General features: G+C 40.0%; 1 protein-coding gene across 2 annotated transcripts in view; it reads left to right on the top strand.

Moving 5' to 3' along the window:
• LOC119661353 (potassium voltage-gated channel subfamily H member 2) overlaps positions 1-18,672 on the top strand; it is a 766,305-nt gene that overhangs the window by 357,275 nt on the left and 390,358 nt on the right. The window lies entirely within an intron of this gene.

The following is an 18,672-nucleotide window of genomic DNA, read 5'->3' as shown; positions in this document are numbered from 1 at the left end:
GTGAGTACACGCTTTTTCTGGATAAGTTGTAAATAGTGCAAACAGTGAGATTATAAAGAATGCAAACTTAAGGAGATTTATCTTTTTAATGGCTGTTATCACTGAGCAAGAATAGGCGTAGCTTTTAGTCCTGAGCAGCCGAAATTAGTCTTTTAGAAATAGAAAGCGAAGTGCTTATGCCAGCATGAAAATGTATTCGAAATACAGCTGCCTTATCAGCTGTATGTGCTATGTGTTGATAAAGTTTTTGAAATTCAAGCCTTACCAGGTTTTTAAGGTAGATTCGTGGGAAAAGATGGCAAGAATTCCATTATAGAGCGAAATTTTGTAGTTGCACTTACCTATCTGAGTATTGGTTGGGGATCGTAGGTCATATTTGCTTCGACACATAGGGCTATTCACATTTCACAGGATTTTCTTGTTAAGGATTTCAGGGCTAATAACACTATGCCTTTTTGGGAGTTTATTAGGATAATACTCTTAGGATTTTAGCTATTTACATACATATAATTTATTCAGAGAGCTCAGCTTAATTTAATTCAAATTAAAGGATAAGTTCGCATATGAAAAACATAATAAAAGTCAATCCATGGATAACATTTTTTTGCTTCAGGCGGTATTCAGTCATTCGGTAACGTTGGGGGTCTAAATTCGGGTGGTATTCTAGATAGCTTGTAATTGCTATAGCAAATTGCCTTAAGGGATACAGCAAAATGAATTCGTCTTTCTAAGAATACCCTCACAACATTGAAAGGAGATAAGGGTTCCTGCTAGGATATTTTGAAAGCTGAATTTTCTCGAATGATACACCCTCATGTTAGACAGATTGCTGATATAATCTCATTGTGTTGCGTTTATATTGTTTGAAATTTTTATATCTGAGTTGGTGCACAAATATATTCGTTTGGGATGTAAATTCTTGTTCTCACGAGTGTCATTGTTTGTGCTGTGAATTTGAATACAATTAATACATATCATCCTATAACATCATTCCTCAGAGCGTGGCAGTACTGCTGTAACCCCAATTTATCTACAATGAGTCCCGTACCCTCATAGATCGTTTATGTGAAATTAAAAAACCAAATATTCCTGAAACTTAATTTCAACCCAACAAAAATTTCTGCGAAGGAGGAGACGGGCTATATGCATGTGAAGGACATGTACAAGGTGAAACCGAAAAGCAGAAATTGGGTCACTATCAAATGAATACTTTCCAAGCTAATTAGATTGTTATTTTTCTCGAAAAGTCCGTCGTAACGTGACTGACGGGAACAAATACGTTTAGAAAATATTAGGTATAAATAATAAAGCAAGCTTGTGAATATGTATGTGTATACGAACAACTTTCAAGCATGACTGGTGTGACTTCCAGCTTAAATCCTTTTTTTGGTGTAGTTCTTTTGGTATAAAATTTACTTCGTTGGAGTAATCAAGTCAGTTTTTTATTGCCGTTCTCAAAGTTTCACTTTTTCGTAATCTTGTGTGTGAAACGCACTCCTACAAAGATCGTAGTAAATATTTTAATTATTCATGCGCCATGACAAAATGAGTGAGACGCCGTGCTTTACGAAAAGCATTTATGGAGTCATGTTTTCGGGTGAAACGGTCTATGAAAACGATACAGTAACGCGTAGAGTTTATTTTGAAACACAAAGGTCTTCTCTCAACACTGCCATACAAATAAGTGAGCTACTATATGGACTAAAAAGATGGATGTGGGATAGTTTCAATGAATTCTTTTATTGAAGGATTCCTAGTCTGCCGTGTTACTTTACTTCTATTCACTAAGTCATGGGTATTTCCAGGTTTTTGTGCACTCATTACTAAGTATGAAACACTTTTCGGTTGAATTGTAAACACTGCAGGACCCGAACAAAGTCCTGTCAAGCGAAGAATTCATCTCTGAAGTACTAAACTACATTGAGTATTTGCGAATGTTTCAGAATTAATGTTTATATACGAGCATAATGTCTCCTGGCGTTACGGGGTGGAAATGGAACTCCTTATTGTTGCATCGATTACTATTATGTTTATATATGTGTTTCTTTGAAGAGAATTACAGGTACATCTGGCTGACAATAAGGATTTGATGTTTTTTTTTGCGGCGAGTAAAACAATACTAGATATGGTCGCCATATGGTGATTCATTCGTCAACCACACGTACGCGCCATCGTTCGCGGTTACCTCCTCCCGCTACTTTCCGAGACAACCGCACTCATACTCTCCTCCTCTGCCCCAAGTGCTGTTGGGGCGACCCAATCGTCGGCCGTCTTGGAAGAGTGGATTCCACTGCATGGCGAAGAATATAATGCAATTGTCGCCTTTCCTTTATGTGTGACCTATTTACTGCAACTTCCATCTTCCGATTACAGTGCGTAAGACTGGGCTGACCAAGTTCTTCATTTAAGATAGTGTTAGACAAGCGTACCCCGACGATACGACGTAGACAGGTGTTGACGAATACTTAGAGCCTTTGAATAACAGTGGAGTTCACTTTCCATGTGCTACTCTCATATAGCAACACAGAAAGAGCACTAGCAAAGAACAGCCTCAACTTGATCATGGTGTTGAGATAACTTCATTTCCAGATTTTAGGCGCGGCCGCGAAAACGGATCTAGCGCTGTAATGCATCGGGCAACATCCAGTTCAGTGTCATTGTTGGCAGAAACAACGCTTGATAGATATACAAATGGAACGACGCCTTTGAAGCTCTGCTAATTAACCTAGATAACCAGGGAGAATGCGAATTCCTCCACCTCATTATCGTGCTCTTTCGTGATACGATATGCTCTTTCGTGATGCGATATGCATTCCTAAAATCAATGCGATCTGGAGCATCTTCCGCTTTCTGACCGGGGTAGTAGCTAATTCCGTCTTGTCAGGGTGCACATTACGTTGAATTTCTCGGAATTTCGTTCGGTATTGAAGTTTGAGTGCGTTTCGTCGGTCGATGTCAGCGCCTCCCTGGTTATGCACATCCAGGAGACAACTCGTAAATCTACCGCTGATTGCAAAATAGTCGATCTGATTACGGCTTCGTTTAGCTTAAACCCAACTGCCCTTATGGCAGGCTCTGTGGGCGAACAATGTGCCAACAATGACAGAGTGGTGGAAGTTACAGAAATACACGAACCTTCCACCATTGCCGTTGTGATCGCCATGCCTGTGTTTTCCCATCAGATGTCAGAGACTACCTTGGCATTTGGATCACCCACCCCCAACCCGCATCATGATCACGGTGTTCACTACTACATCGAAAGTCTCTATTGCTGCATAGCACTGTACAATTGTGATGTTCTTTAACCTGCACCGGAATCTTTCAGTTGAAGTCTGTCATAGACCGGGCCCCAGGTCAAGAGAACGTGCCTTACGGTAGTCTTTAAAAACAACCCGATACCGGATTCACGTCTACTGAACCTTGACTTTATGAAGTTCAAAAGCATATTGTCGCAAGAGGGAGGAGGAGAGGAGGTTTAAATAGTAACTGTGATATTTTCCAGATTGCTTCCCATGCGTAGAGATACTGTTTTTCTTTCTGCAAAGAGGGAAGGTTGACCAGAGACCTTAGTCGTACTTTTTATTCTGTTATGACTATCAATTATTAATGACCCTCAAGTGTTCAGAACTGCACAGTCCACATTTTTCTTGCACTTATTACGAGAAGTTGCAGGTGTTGTATAGAAGAACTGCTTCTTGAACTGTCATTTATTTTGCATCATCAGGTGATCCAGCTGGGGAAGTTTATAAGTATGGTAGAAAAGGAAAACGAGGCAGACCATGCCTCAGATCGAGCGATGACGTAGGCCAGGATGCCTGCCGATGAAATAAGGATAAAGTAATACTGGATGTAGAAAGCGATTGCAACAAAGCAAATGGGCACTCTTTACCATAAGAACCATCATGAGAAAATGTGTGAATTGAAGCCACTTATCTATATATATGTATGTATGTTAAATCATTATACGACCCATGTTCATGTGTGACGCTCTTGCGACCGAAAATAAAGCAGGAAAAGCTAGAAAAGGCGACTCTGTCTTTATATTGCGAACGTCATCAAAAGTACATCTACTTTTGTCCCTTGATAATAATATTAAAAGTAATAATTGCGCCAAGTGATACTGCATCACGTCCTATAAGAACTGTCGTGCCTCGTCAATGGTTGTAGAATTTCTATTGACTATAGTATGTCATGTAGATGAAGCCTATAGCAGACAGGAATTTTAAGATTCCAGCTGTTTCAATCTGGCAGTATTTTCCCATGTGACTTAATCCTCACAGAATATTACACTTCTCACAGAATTTGCAGACAGTGTCCGCAGATATCTTTAGCTTGCCTTGGTGACAATTAATTTGCATGGGTTAGTGATCATTCCCACTATGATCCTAAGGCCCATGGCGTATTCTCCCACGAGCACTTTAAACTCCTCCTCATCATTCCCTTTGACTCCATGTAGCAGCATGACCACCGACAGCCGATTCCACAACAGGGTTCTGGTCATCAGGGCGGTAACCATCCAGCTCTCTGTCGACCAACCTTGGAAGATGAAAATGTTCTTTGATGAGGATTATTTTAGCTCTTATCTTTGCTAAGGTGGGGAGCACGCATATACCCCTCAAACTGTCACACTCAAAACGGCTGCTATTCTTTGGAATGTTCACGATTATCCTCTTCTTCTACGTTTCGAGAAAGGTCTTGAATTTCCAAGATTCCCAATCGAGAAAGCGCAGCGATAAGTGACTGCGAAGAGACCGTGGTTTGTTCTCAATGTGCATTTTTGCGAGTAGTTTTTGTCTGGTATAATTCCCAAATATTTGACCTCTGTTCCTCGTTTAACTTCCATGCAATGTAGCCTAATGTCTCCTATCGAAAGCTTGTTCACTATGGTGATTGATTGATGCATCTCCAGGCCGTCCTGCACTCGATGCCATTAATTCTGACCGTAGGTTGGATTCTATTATAGGCTGTTCCTGTATTTGCGCCTACAGATTAATATGTAACCGCAGACCTGTATTCTCGTATTCGTTAGGTCCCCTAGGAGTTCATCAGTTACTATTAGCAATGAACTGAACGAGCTGGTGTTCGGGACAATTGAAATTGCAGATAATGGCACTTTTACTCCTCCCCTCTTACACCCTACCCATCCAGAAAGCTAGGACGTTTCCACTCGTATCTCTGCATACGATGTGTTATCAAAAGCTCCTTCGATGTACAAAAATGCAAACATGCTATTATCCCAGTTTCGATAATACCGCTCAATATATTTGTCAGCTGATACTGAGTGGCTTCAGTTGAATGTTCTATTATAAGATCCTAGAATGATCGCTGGCGTCCTCTGAAATAGCGCTCATTCCAGTGGTCTGCCTATCTTACTTTAGCTTCTGAGCATATTTTTTTTGTTAATTCCCAATTTTCCTTCTTCCACTTCTGCTATTGGGGCGCTAGGCAGGATATGATTGCCTTCCGCCATGGGAGCAATCAGTTTTAAGAGAGAGGTGCACCCTGTCCTTCTTACTCTCGGTAAATGTTTCATCTCAGCCAACGGAAGATACAGTCCTATCTTTGGCTAGAGTTTTATATAGCCTGATTGGTTCTTTTGTTTATTTAATATATTTACAAAATTCCATGAAATTATTTCACTTTCCCTCCTTGATCGCGTAACTATACGTCGTCGGTGGACTTTTATACCTCTGGAAGTTCTCGGCTTATTTCTTCCGATTGAAGAGTTTTTGGATCCCTGTTCTCATTCTGGCTGGGTTCCTATTAAATCAGAGCGCATCCCTTGATGATGTGTCTGATACGGGTGTCCTCTTCTGAGAAAAATACCGACGTCATGCCTGCCATCTGAGTTCTTCCCCGGCTTCCAATAAAACTTAAACAGACGCGAAGTCTCCCACCTCTTAAAGACATACATATATATTTTAAAATGGGCTTACAAATACCAGAGGCTCTCCATAAGTAGATCAACTACCGGTCTATAAGTACATACTATATCTAACTCTCTGTATGCCAGACGCAGTCATATCTGGAATTCCAGATTTTTTATCTTCAGAATTTGTTGGAAGTATGGTCCCCATGACCACACAGATGGTAAATGGCCTGGCTGATTTCGTGGTGACTTAGTGGCCAATCATATTTCTAACAATGTTGATGATATGAACTTTACGTACATATGATAATTCTAAAAAATAAAAAAAAAAATAAAAACTTTAACAAAACCGTCAATTGGCGGTTGACAGACTGTTTATAGATACTAACCGCATTTCGGGATATTACTTGTAATCCTTGAATACTAACTGGTGGAAAAAGCTATCATGCTCAATATATGGCAGAATACCAGAATGGACTTCAATCTGAAGTAATTGAAATTCATATGAAATCATCTCGAATAATCCGTTTCGTTCCGTGTTCCGGCCATTTCCTTGAATAAACGAGCATGCAGGAAGCGAAACATTTACCTGATATTTCGTATGGCCCCAATAATTCTATAACATTAGAAATCGTAACCTACACACATTTCTTACGCAAGCACAACAAATTTACTAAGTTAGTTCCTTCGCCTCAGTCCTACCCTCATGAAAATTTATTCTTCCAAATGTATTTATTCAATGAGAGTTACCACGGCAGGAGAATATATGCAACTGCGTCCCATTTATGCAGCCTAGGCTCGAATTTCTCGGAAAATTTATGCTTCTTTGCTATTCACTTCAAGTACTTTTCTGGGAATTCTATTGCGTCTGTCTGTATGAATATCAAGTATCCGCATGAACTCGGGTATCTAGGTCTGCAAGAAAAACCTATTGTACGAGTACTATACATACTTTCTCCACTTGAAGGATTGTTTGTTATGTACTGCATAATTGAATTAGCCATTCCAGCAGTGTAGAATTACTATTATAGTATCTGAGCCAGGAAAGAGGTAATGTATATGATAGGAGTTACTTTTTACTGCCTGTTTTCACGGTTATCACTTATTCTGCTTAACTGTAATGCCCTATGGGGAAGCAAGGTCTTTAAGCTTATTGCAAGGCAAACTTGACTGAAAGGTCGAAATGGGACCCAATATTCTACGTATTCTGTATCGCTTTCCAGGGATTGTGCGACAGCCCCGACCCGCGCATACCAACTACCACTTTTTGTTTCATTCTATGGTACTTCGACTGCTTGCAGGTCAAATTAACGAAGTCGACCAGATTTGATATGAAAAATTGGAATGGATTCGTCAGTTTACGCTAACCAATATGACCCACATATAAAAATATTTCCCTATTCAGATAGCGAATTCTAAATGGTGACGTGTGTCAGCAATTTGCCTGGCTGCTATGGCTTGCAGCTTGCGTAAATTTGTTTGTATGTAAATGATTATAAAGTTTGTCTCATCACATCTTATTATTAACTGCCAACGTGACTATTATCTACAAGTGCTGTCGAAGAGGCATTTCACCTCCGAAATACCGGCTTATGCAAAAGAATAAAGAAACGTCTCCCCATAAATCTCAAAACGACTACTCTTTGCGTACAACTTTGAATACTTCCCTTTCGCTGGAAATTTATTTTTATTCTACAATTTAATAATATAAGGTTTAAGATAAAGTCCTTGACCTAATAAACGGCTTCCGAGCTCTTATTTTTCTTTTTTGAGTAGCTCCTGAAGGAAAGTTCAAAAACCTTCAATCGTTATTCAAGTTAATAAATTACAAGTATAAAATGCGGAGTGTAGTGGAAGGGGATGATGAAGGATAAAGTGAGATTTGGAATTCGGAGGAATTGTCCGGAATTACTGAATTCCCTGGAATATGAACTTCTGACTATCGTCCTTTTCGAATATGTCGGTATACTCATTGTAAATTTTTCTTCTGGGGCATAACTTTATCGTCTTTTTTCTGGTTTAATTGCCTGTTTGTAGCAGACAATTTTATCTTTAACCTTACGTCTGGGTTAGGGTAGCGAGATTTAAAGCCTGCCGGTTGCATGTTTTGTTGAATCAATGATGCGGGAGATTTACACCTTAGCTGAAGGGAACGTGACGAATTTAGCTTTTTAAGGTTTTGTTTACAGAACAAAACCTTATTAAAATCGGTTCAATGTCTGTCTGTCTTTTTTTTCAGGAGGTGGAAATCTTCAAAAGACACTGGTCTGGATAAACCAGCGTGTGGCATTTTTACACTAAAACCACCCCCGACTCCGGAACCACCATAAGGTATTACGTCACGGGGCGAAGTCAGCTCATTCTAGCTTAGTCACCTTTTTTCTATACGCGGCGCCTGTGACCACGCTTTTCTCCTCTCCTCTGCCTTTCGTAGTTTGGTTTGGATAGATGCGATCATGGAGTTGACCGCATCCCAATTTTCTAGAGATGCCACCACTTTCGGCACCAAATTGTCTGGTACCAGCGCCTCTCCTAGAGGCTCCTCTAGATTCCTCCTTTCTTCCACAAATTCCCGGCGGTAGAAGCATACATGTTCTGGGTCCTTTGGGACTCCATCGCAATTTGGACAGTCGGGTGAGGTCTCGAATTTAAACCTAAGCAGGTATTGGCGATATCCTCCATGCCCGGTGAGAAATTGGGTGAGATTATAATCAATCTCTCGAATTTAAACCTGAGCAGGTATTGGCGATATCCTCCATGCCCCGTGAGAAATTGGGTGAGATTATAATTAATCTCACCGTGTCGTCTCTCCAATTATTCCTTGATGGCAGGAATGAGCCTGTGAGTCCACCGACCCATTCTCGAGCGTTCCCAACGCTCTTACCATCTATTTATGGATCTCTCCCTCTCAGCGGTCTTCGTCTGAAACAAGGAAGAGATTGGGTTCGCATTGTATATATTCGCCATCTCATGTGCCAAGATGTCAATCGGCATCATTCTAGAGATGACGAATGCTGCATCATCTGAGACAGTCCTGAAGGCAGAACATACCCTCAGGGCTGTCTTCCTGCAGACTGCACTCAGTTTATTAGTTAGTGTCTGTCTGCCTGTTTGTCTGTCAGACGCATTTTTCTCAGAAACAGCTATACCAATTGACACAAAATTTCGTGAGAAGGTGGGAACTGTGAACGCCCAGACATGCAGTGAGTGGTAACCTTCTACATTGAGATTTGATCCCCCATACATGTAAAACGGGTGTGTAAACATTTTTTTCACCGAATATAGTCATGTGGGGTATCAAATGAAAGGTTTCGATTAGTAATTTTTGGAGCCGGTATTAGTTTTGACATTTATTGAAAAGGCGAGGAGTGGGAGGGGTGGAAAGTGATGATTTCTTTAATAGACCCACTCTCGGAAACAGACCACATTTTTTCTCTGCGGCAAGCAATGGAAAACCTGTTGGAATACGGACAACAGTATGATAGCATAGCCAGGGTAAAACTGTACACGGCCATGAGAGAATTCGGTATCCCGACGAAATTGATAAGACTGACTAGGTTGACCCTGACCAATGTGCGTGGCCAAATAAAAGCAGCAGCATCACTCTGAAGACCATTCGACATCAACAACGGTCTACGACAAGGGGATGCTCTATCGTGCGTCTTTTTTAACCTGTCCCTCGTATATGGTGGCAACGTCAGCATCGAAAACCAACCAACCAACAACATCAAACCGCACTGGTCAAACAGGAAGAATAAGGATAGGAGAATACAACTTTGAGACCGTTGATAATTTCTCCTATCTAGGGTCGAAAATCACAACCGATAACAGCTACAATGATGAAATCCGCGCACGGTTGTTGTCAGCCAACAGAGGCTATTTCAGCTTGCAAAAACTGTTCCGCTCGAAACGGCTCACCATAGGGTCAAAGCTCTTACTGTACAAGACAATGATCTTGCCAGTCCTCATGTATTCTTCGGAGACTTGGAATCTTAGCAAGAAGAATAGCGAATTCTTGGCCGCGTTCGAGGGAAGAATCCTCCCAAGAATTTTTGGCCACCTACATGAGAATGGACGATTTCGTAGCCTATATAACGACGAAATCTATGAGAGATATCATGACCGCAAGGTTGTGGATAAAATCCGGCTCAATGGGTTACGGTGGGCGGGTCACTTAATCCGTATGGATGAGGGTGATCCCACCCGGAAAGTCTATAAGGGCAATATCTATGGTAGAAAAAGAAGACGAGGCAGACCCTGCCTAAGATGGAGCGATGGCGTAGGTCAGGACGCCGGACAGTTTTTAGGGATATCAAATTGGTGGACCTCGGCGCAAAATCGGGATGTCTGGAATTGCTTATTAAGGCAGGCCTAGACTGGATACCGGTTGTTGCGCCGTTGATGATGATGATTCTCGGAAACTACCCAACCGAAAGATCTGAAAAAAATCACGAAGCTGCTTCTATATGGCGCCCAGACCTCAAAATACTCTCCACATCGATATCCGTTCCATATTCCATATTTTTTTGGGAAATTGAGTGGTTTATCCCAGAGTTATAAAAGTTGATAGTAGCATTAAATATAATATGAAACATATTATCCCCAAGTTTGATCAAAAGTATACTATTAGCAACAAAGTTACAGTAGCTCAAAATTGACTTTAACGTGAAAATTTAGTGCAACTAAATATCAATATCACACTACAGTGGGTAGTCAAACATGCTAAATCCATATACATAGCGGGCTACGTACAAATGGGATACTTCTAGACTCAAATATACTCACAGAAGAAGCAAACAAAACCTTTCATACCTGAAGCGCCCAGCTCCCGGTTTCCCGACTTGTCTATGGTTACTATGAAACGTGTATGGGGGGTGTAGCGCATCAACCACACCTACGCGCCATCGCTGTCAATTTCCTTCCACAGCTTTGCAAGAAGTCTGCACTTTTCAACCACTGTTCTGTGCCACATTGTTCTAAGGGGAGCCACTCGTCGCCTTAGGTAGCACAGGTAAATTTGTTAACACTTTCAATGATAAAATTGTTCAAAATAAATGCCCAGGATATGATTTGGAACCTCGTTTTAGTGATGAAAAAGCCGTCTTATCTGCAGGCAGAGAAGCACTTCTTTGATGTCAGAATATTGAATCCGCCTTTAAATTGACGTCGACCAGTTATTATTTCAGTTTATTTATATACGTCTCGAGTTCAGAGTTTCCTTACGGCGCGCTCTTGGATAAGGTTGGAAATCATGGAAGTAAGTCAATTACTTTGTTTATAGCCCACGTCAGTTTTATTTACTAAGGTCGTCATTATTCAGTATTCATCATCCTTACCTATGTATGGATATTCTATGTAGTTACTTCTTGTACTATATTGCAGTCAATACCGTATGTTTAGTATGCTTTGCCTTGAAAGGGATCAAAAGTTAGTAATAGCCGATATTTAATTTCCATCATTTGTCAAATTCGATATTGATATTTGCCAATGATTTGTTTGTATTAAGTTTCAATTTATCGTTCAATGATTTTTATCCGGAATATTTCGGATGGCAGTTCATCAACCCTGGGCAGTTCATTTATTTTTGAGTCGCATATAATCGCTACTGTTTTGAAAGTTGTTGAGGAATATCCGTGATTATTGATCCATGCGCCCGCAATTCCAATTTAAGCGGAATTGGTACTAGACGATCTGATCTTTGAAAGACTCTACCCGATCTTCCTCTCAGCTGTCTGGGCTGCTTATTATATTCTTTGTAGTGTCTGAGGATGCTTCTTCGCGGCTTGTAGCCTATTTTTAATGGACAGGGGGCTCATAGTCTAAGGTAGTCATTTCACGGCATTCTTCTCCAGTCGCGGGATTTCGCAAAACTCAATCAGCAGCCGATTTCAATACTTCCTACGTAATTTTTGATACTGCGTTCATGTTGAATCGTAGTTTCATGCAGTAAGGCATACTTTCCTATTGTGTTGTGACCTATTACATTTAGGCTCGCCTTTATCAAGAACTCTCGATATCCCGGTTTTGAGGGGGTCCACTTATTTGATACCCCAGTGGCTATATTGTATTGCCTACACCATCACTTCCTTCGAGGCAAAATCTGCCACGTTTTCTTTTTCTACTATATGTATTTCCCTGATTTCTGGACCAGATCATTACCACCCATATATATTAATGATCCGCCCACCGTGACCTATTAAACCGGATTTTATCTAGGCGGTCGCGGTATGGCTTTTAAATGTCTTTGTCTTAAAGACTATTTGCGGCTAGACCATCCTCCTGGGCCCAAAAATTCGCGAAAGTAAGGCTTCGTATTTTTTCTTGCTAAGAATCCAAGTTTCCGAGAAATACATAACGACTGGCAAAATCATTGTTTTGTACAGTAGGAACTTTGCTTCGAGTGGAACAGCTTTTCTAAGCTGACGTAGGCTCGGTTGACTTCCAACAAACGTGCGCGAATTTCGCCGTCATAGCTGTTATCGCTAGATGAAAGAGATTGTTAACGGTACCAGCGGTTTCTATACCTGTTTCTTTTTAAGGTTTGGTGGAAAACAAAACCAACTGTCTATCAAGTTTAAAAGTTCACTTACCCGGAAAAACTTTCTTTTTTGTATTATATCTATCAAACTGCGGCCTGTGTTGTTATTTGTCAACTTCCTCCGAAGCTTCTCCTTTCTCAACATATTGTAGATCGCCTTGATTATTTTTTCTATTGCCCCGAAGCTCCTTCGTAGGCTAGCATGTGGTCCGCGATATGTTTAGGTCACAACAGTTCCCCGGCAACAATTTCCATCCCTCGAGCGCAGCTAACCTTGAGCAGTTAACAATAACATGCTCTACATCCTTGATAATATAGTCGCAAGCCTGAAGCGATTAAGGTAAGCGAGACAGCCTCTTAATTTCTTCATACTGCCTTTTAACCCACTTTGAGACATCTGCGATAATACTATAAGTCAGCATCTGTAAGTGAATCGTTCCATCTTTTCTGCAATTTTAGAACTGATTGAGTCCCCATTAATTAACGCCAATAGGCATGGGACTTAGCGATTGCATTTGTGGGGTCATTGAGGCGTCGACCCTCGTTCTTCAAGATGTCGACGGTGACCATGCCTGCTACTACATATGCGACTTCACCTGACGCTGTACGGTGGGCTCACGATTTTTGCAATGCACCTAATGGGTGTGGAACCACAATTTTTTCCCATTTGCTTGTCGCACAATACAGAGGCCAGGATAAGAACGGCATAAGGGTTGATCGAGCTAACAGCTCTCGAGATAAGGAGCCGATGGCTTTACCTTGGACTATATCCGACAACAATTTCGTCAGCAAGAGACTTAGAGCGCTTTTGTTAATAAACTCTGAAGAAGTCAGAAGTTTAACTTTTGGTCAATCGTGATTCCTATTTGAGCGCTGGTTGTGTATATATATTTTGTTCACCAGTAGTAATCATCATTGGCGTTTTCGTTTTCCATTTTGTGATTAGAACTACCTCAGTTTTAGGCTTTGCCAACGCGAGATCAGCATCTTCAAGCTAGGATCTGTCTTCCTGAATTGCCTCCTTTGTGGAAATCTCGATACTCTGTTGTATGTATGACACGATAGTGGCTCCGATATCATCTACGAAGCTAATAACGGTGTGATGTTAATACTCCATCGTATATAAATATCCACAAGAGAGGACTAGGGATCGATCCTTGTGGAACCGCATAGGTTGTCGGGTAGATTTTAGATTCATCGTCCGAATTAAAGTTAAGCCTCTCCCGGAGGAAGTCTCTGACTAAACGCACCAACTATTTAGTTAATTTAGCTTAAGCCTCTATCTTGCAGAATTAAAGGCACTCTACATATCAAGAGTATTTATCGTGGAAGATTTATTGGTCCCAACTTTTTCGCAATTTTTATTTCCGTATTGATCGCATTGACGGTAGATGCCGCCTCTTGGCATCCGAACTGCTTACCTAAGAAACCATCTCCCTTTCCGTGGTTAGAGTTGAGTGAACTTTGTCGATGTCATTTAATAGGACTGCTATCTGAACCCAGCAAATGTTGTTCTGCCTGCGTATATCCGCTAAAAAATGTTCGATTCTTTAGCTGGCATTTTCGATCATTTTCAGAATTTAATGTCTCATCAATTACAACTGATTCAATGGTGTATTGTAGGGTAATGTAGGGGCAAGTTACAACAAGGTGGATAGCACCAAACTATTTTCCATTGAGAACCACATGCATGTTATATACCAGTTTTCATGGCGATCGGTTGAACTGCTTCGGAGTCTAAATGCATGTACATATACACCAAAATCCATTTTTTCTCTATTAGGAGATAAGACAAACGATGGCCCAGAGGTTTATTTGCATCCATAACTTTAGTTGCATCCACTTTGCAGGGCAAACCCCTTCTCTCAGCCATGCTCTAAATGCTTGATAGAACCAATTTGGGCCACTAACACACTTTTTATTTATTTTTTATTTTCAATTTAGTTTCAATTTCAATGGCTAGGGTTTACCCTTGATTGATGATATGACCGCCTGTTCCGGATCTTCACGTGGTTTGGAGTTCGTTTCCTTGTATAACCTCTTGAAGTGTCTAGTTTTATTTCCCGAAATGACTGCTTGCGGTTCTTTTCTCATGCAGTCTTTTCGTTTGTCTAGCAAGGGCGCTTATCTCAGAAATGGTTATATATATCTATCTATGATTTCCTTCAAAGTTTAAAGCTGTGAACCCCTCACCCCCCCCCCCCCCCCCCCCCGCATGTAGTGAGTCACATCTTTCAACGTTCAATTTAATGATGGGGAGAGGTCCCCATACGAGCAAAAGAGCGGTGAAAATTCTTTTTTATCAAATACACAGCGCACAGGGGTATATGAAACGAAGGGCTTAAATTAATGCCTTCCGAGGCAAATGTTAATTTTAACAAAAGGAGAGAGAAAGGGAGAGTACGGGGGTTAGAAATTGGTCACTTATTTATCTGAAAAAAAAAACTTGATGGTGCCCATATATAATGTCTAGACCCATACCCACCATACTGACATTTGCTCAAGTAAAGCAAATAGCACAGCTTTCCAAACGATTTAAATATTCTGGCGAAGCAGGGCAAAATAAATGATCATTAAAGTATGTCCTTGCACTTTGGATCCGTTTATACGAAACTAGTACTGTGAAATAGCGACTGTAGTACCGACAAAAATGTGTTTAGTGATTAGGTGCATGGTAATAGCGCGACAATTTTTTCAGGGGGGGGGGGGGGGTCTAATGAGCAGGTTCACCGAAAAGTGACTATTTTCTGAGAATGACAATAGCGCTAACATAGAAAAGACATCTGTAGCCTGAGCTGATGAGTGATGATGATCCAAAGGCATCATCGTTCAGCATTCGTGGCAGGTCGTTGTTCGTTAGTGAAATTTATTGTTAACAAATTCCTCATTCGATTTTAAGCTTGACCCTGGTATTACTTTTCCTCGAATAATTTTTCAAGGGGTTTCTACTGAGAGAAGGAACCTAGAAAATGTTTCCAAATAATTCTATGAATTAATTCAGAATTATTTAAACATGGAAGGAAAATCTGATTTTAAAATAAATTGCCACATCGTGGAAGGATATACGAAGCGGAATTATTTTTTTCGATTTGATATTTAAATATTATAATTTCTACAGTATGTGAGTATGGGTACATCATTTTGTTTTTAAAAAAGTTTAGAAAAAAATTTTCTTTGATTGGCTGATGAAGAGGACAGTTGGTTCCCGAAATACAGTATTTATAATTTCCAACAAAACAATATGAGCCAAAAAAAGGAAAGATTCTCCTCAAGTTCTTTACTTTGTTTAACCTCAGGCCAACTAATAACATCCAACTTCTCGCACAAGGGCTGATTAGTTTTTACATTCGTTTGCTTGCATCTCGCCCTAAACATAACGCAACGATGAAATTCAGAACAGTTTTCAGGATCCTTGTCGAGATCTTTCATTTGATTCTGCTAAAATTATTTGCGAAAAGAGAATCATTGCCTTCAAAATGTTATTTCGAAGCAAGGAAAGACTCAAATTTCATTTCGGGCTTCGCAATGATTTTTGCCAATAATTGCTTTCCCTTTTCAATTGAACACCATCCAAATCCACCTTTCATATTGCATGGAATTATGAAGTTGTTTTACGTGTAATTGACACTCTCCATTGTTAAATGGCTCCCCTAGGCCTCGGGTTACATAAATTTATTGACAACGTCGTTAGTGTATTGCAGGGTGCCAATAAAAGGTAAGCCCTTGGGTCACTTTATTCCTTTTTGTAAGCTGAAACTTGTTAGATCTTGTGCACCTTTTGTGCCCTGATTGGCTTTCTAATCGTCCCAATAAATCTTGGCTTCCTGATGAGACATTAATTGAGTTTCGATGTCAAATTTACACGTCAATTTCATTGTTTGAAAATTGCTACTCGCCTTGAATGGATGGTCATTGGAACTTGCCGATAAATGGCCCGGAACATTTGCTTCTGTTGAGTGGGTATCTTTTAGATTTGACATAATGGATATAGCTTTCTACTGCATTGGAGCGACAATCTCCCTTCATCATTTATAATAAATGAGAGAAAATAGGAAGCGAACCCAAGCAGACGCATTAATGTGACATCTGTGTTTGCTTGCTTTCTTTCTATTTGATTTCACTGGAATGTCTGATTTTCAGTGTTCATACCCATTTTCAAAAAGTGCAGATCCGACAATATATCGCAATCCAAACGGTTGTTATATTTTGTTGTATGGCGTTATGTGGGAAGAGAAAGTAGGAAAACGAAATCCGGTCTTCTGCACAAATAAAACAAAATTACATTTACTTGTTCAATGTTGGTTTGCGTGACTAAAGCAATGATTTTTGTACGAAAATAAAATGAGATTCATTAAAGTGAAAGGGGCCATACTTGTATTTAGGTTGAGAGCTTTCTGAATGGTTTTCCTGAAGTTGAACACTAGTGGCAAGAAGTATGTTTTGGTAGGGCAATAGCTGGAAGTGCGTGGATGTTTATGTTTTCTAAATATTGGCTTGGTGTTTGTATATATATATATATGAATATTAACTAGAAAAATTTCGGCCACACAAAGTTCCTTTAACCTTAACCAAATTCGTTGAAACTAGCCTAATTATTTATACCTAAAAGAAGTATCTTTTCATATATATTGTACCATTGAATCAATTGACTGAAAACTCAGTACATATATAAAAAGCATGACCAGAATTTACAGCAAGTCGAACCATCAAGAGGGAATTCGAGATCAGGACTGATTTATGCTCTCCCGGCGGAGTTTAATTAGAAATACTCAAAATACTCAAATACTCAAAAACTATTTCGGTTTGACTAAGAAAAGGACTGGTTCGTACCTCTGCAAATATTGGTGTATGCCATAACATCCTATTTTTGGGAGACACATTTTTTTCTACTTTACTCTTCTGTACTATGCATTGGCAAGAAATTAACTATCTTACCTGTAAGCCGCAAACGGGACCATATTGTCGGCGTATGCTTAATCACCGAGAAATTTGGATGAGATAGCAAATACTTTGTTGAGTGTGGCCTAGTGATCTGTCACATACGTGCCATTAGAGCAATACGCTTCGTCATTGTTAAAATATTTCTGAATTCTTCCTTCCCTGCTAATATCCTGCTACAAGGAAAACAACTAAATATATGTAGTGCCCACACAGCATCATTTCTTTGCTGCATAAAGTCACAAGATGATGATTGCCATTCTCCAGACTGTGGAGCGGACGTTTTGGATACCTCAGGAGATGTGTATCGTGTAGAGAACTCCCCATTCAAGTACAAAATTTCCAAGTATACAGTTTTCCCAAAACCATACTGTTTAGTTATTTGAAAACTCGAATAAAGAGCGTGACACATTAGAGGTGATAAGAACTGTCATGCTTCTTCTGAAAGTCCTTTCGTTTACTAGCTGGTTCCTAAGGCTGGCGGTATTGTCTGTGACTTTTGTAACCCATTTTTTTTAACGAAATAGAAATAGAAACTAAAATTAGTTTTCAAACCTGAGAGCTAAAATTCCGATGTATTCTTCCCCAGTGCTACAGAATATATCATTCACAATAAAAGATTGTAATGTGTCTTCTTACACAACGTTTTGTTTGCCTTCATTTAAATTCTAGACTGTTCATTTTTTTTAATCGACTTAGACTAGGCTGGTGTAGCTTCCTGGCTAAGTGGTTAGGATCATCCGTAGTATCCTGGACTGGGCTGTTTGTTGCAACCCCATGTCTCACGTGCACGCTGAATTCAAAGCTACATAAATTCCGTAAGTACATATTGGAATTATGATGGTTCGTGGGGCTGGCGTTTGTAGACGAAACTCAGTTTAGAATTTTTATTCAAAAGCTAATTAATATTTTTTGCATTCAGTTTAGGCTTTATTTGCATCATCTTCATCTCCAAATGTTTTCACCACTTTAGTCGCATATATAGGTGCAAACCGAGATACAGTACCTCATTCTGTAGTTAGTAATTACACCGTTGATTGAGATTTTAGCGCAGTTTTGTCGCAGGTGATAGTGACCTGATAGCACTTAGTTTCGATCATTGCCTTGAAGGATTCCAACTTTAATGCTTTACTTGCAAGACATGTAGCTTTCACCTTCACTTTGCACTCCAAGAGAAACAATTCCAAAATTTCATGACGTTTCTTTATTTTAGAAATCTCGTGCAACACTTTGGCTTGCGGCACATCTAAAAACACTGCTGAGCAAAACTTTCTATTCTCTAATTCACTCCTTATCCCAGAAATGATCCCGTTAACTTGTTCGATTG

Source organism: Hermetia illucens, chromosome 1 (genome assembly GCF_905115235.1).
Source record: "Hermetia illucens chromosome 1, iHerIll2.2.curated.20191125, whole genome shotgun sequence".
In the NCBI taxonomy this organism is placed as follows: Eukaryota; Metazoa; Arthropoda; class Insecta; order Diptera; family Stratiomyidae; genus Hermetia; species Hermetia illucens.
The sequence above is the reverse complement of the archived record's forward strand: the minus strand, read 5'-3'. Positions and strand labels throughout refer to the sequence as shown.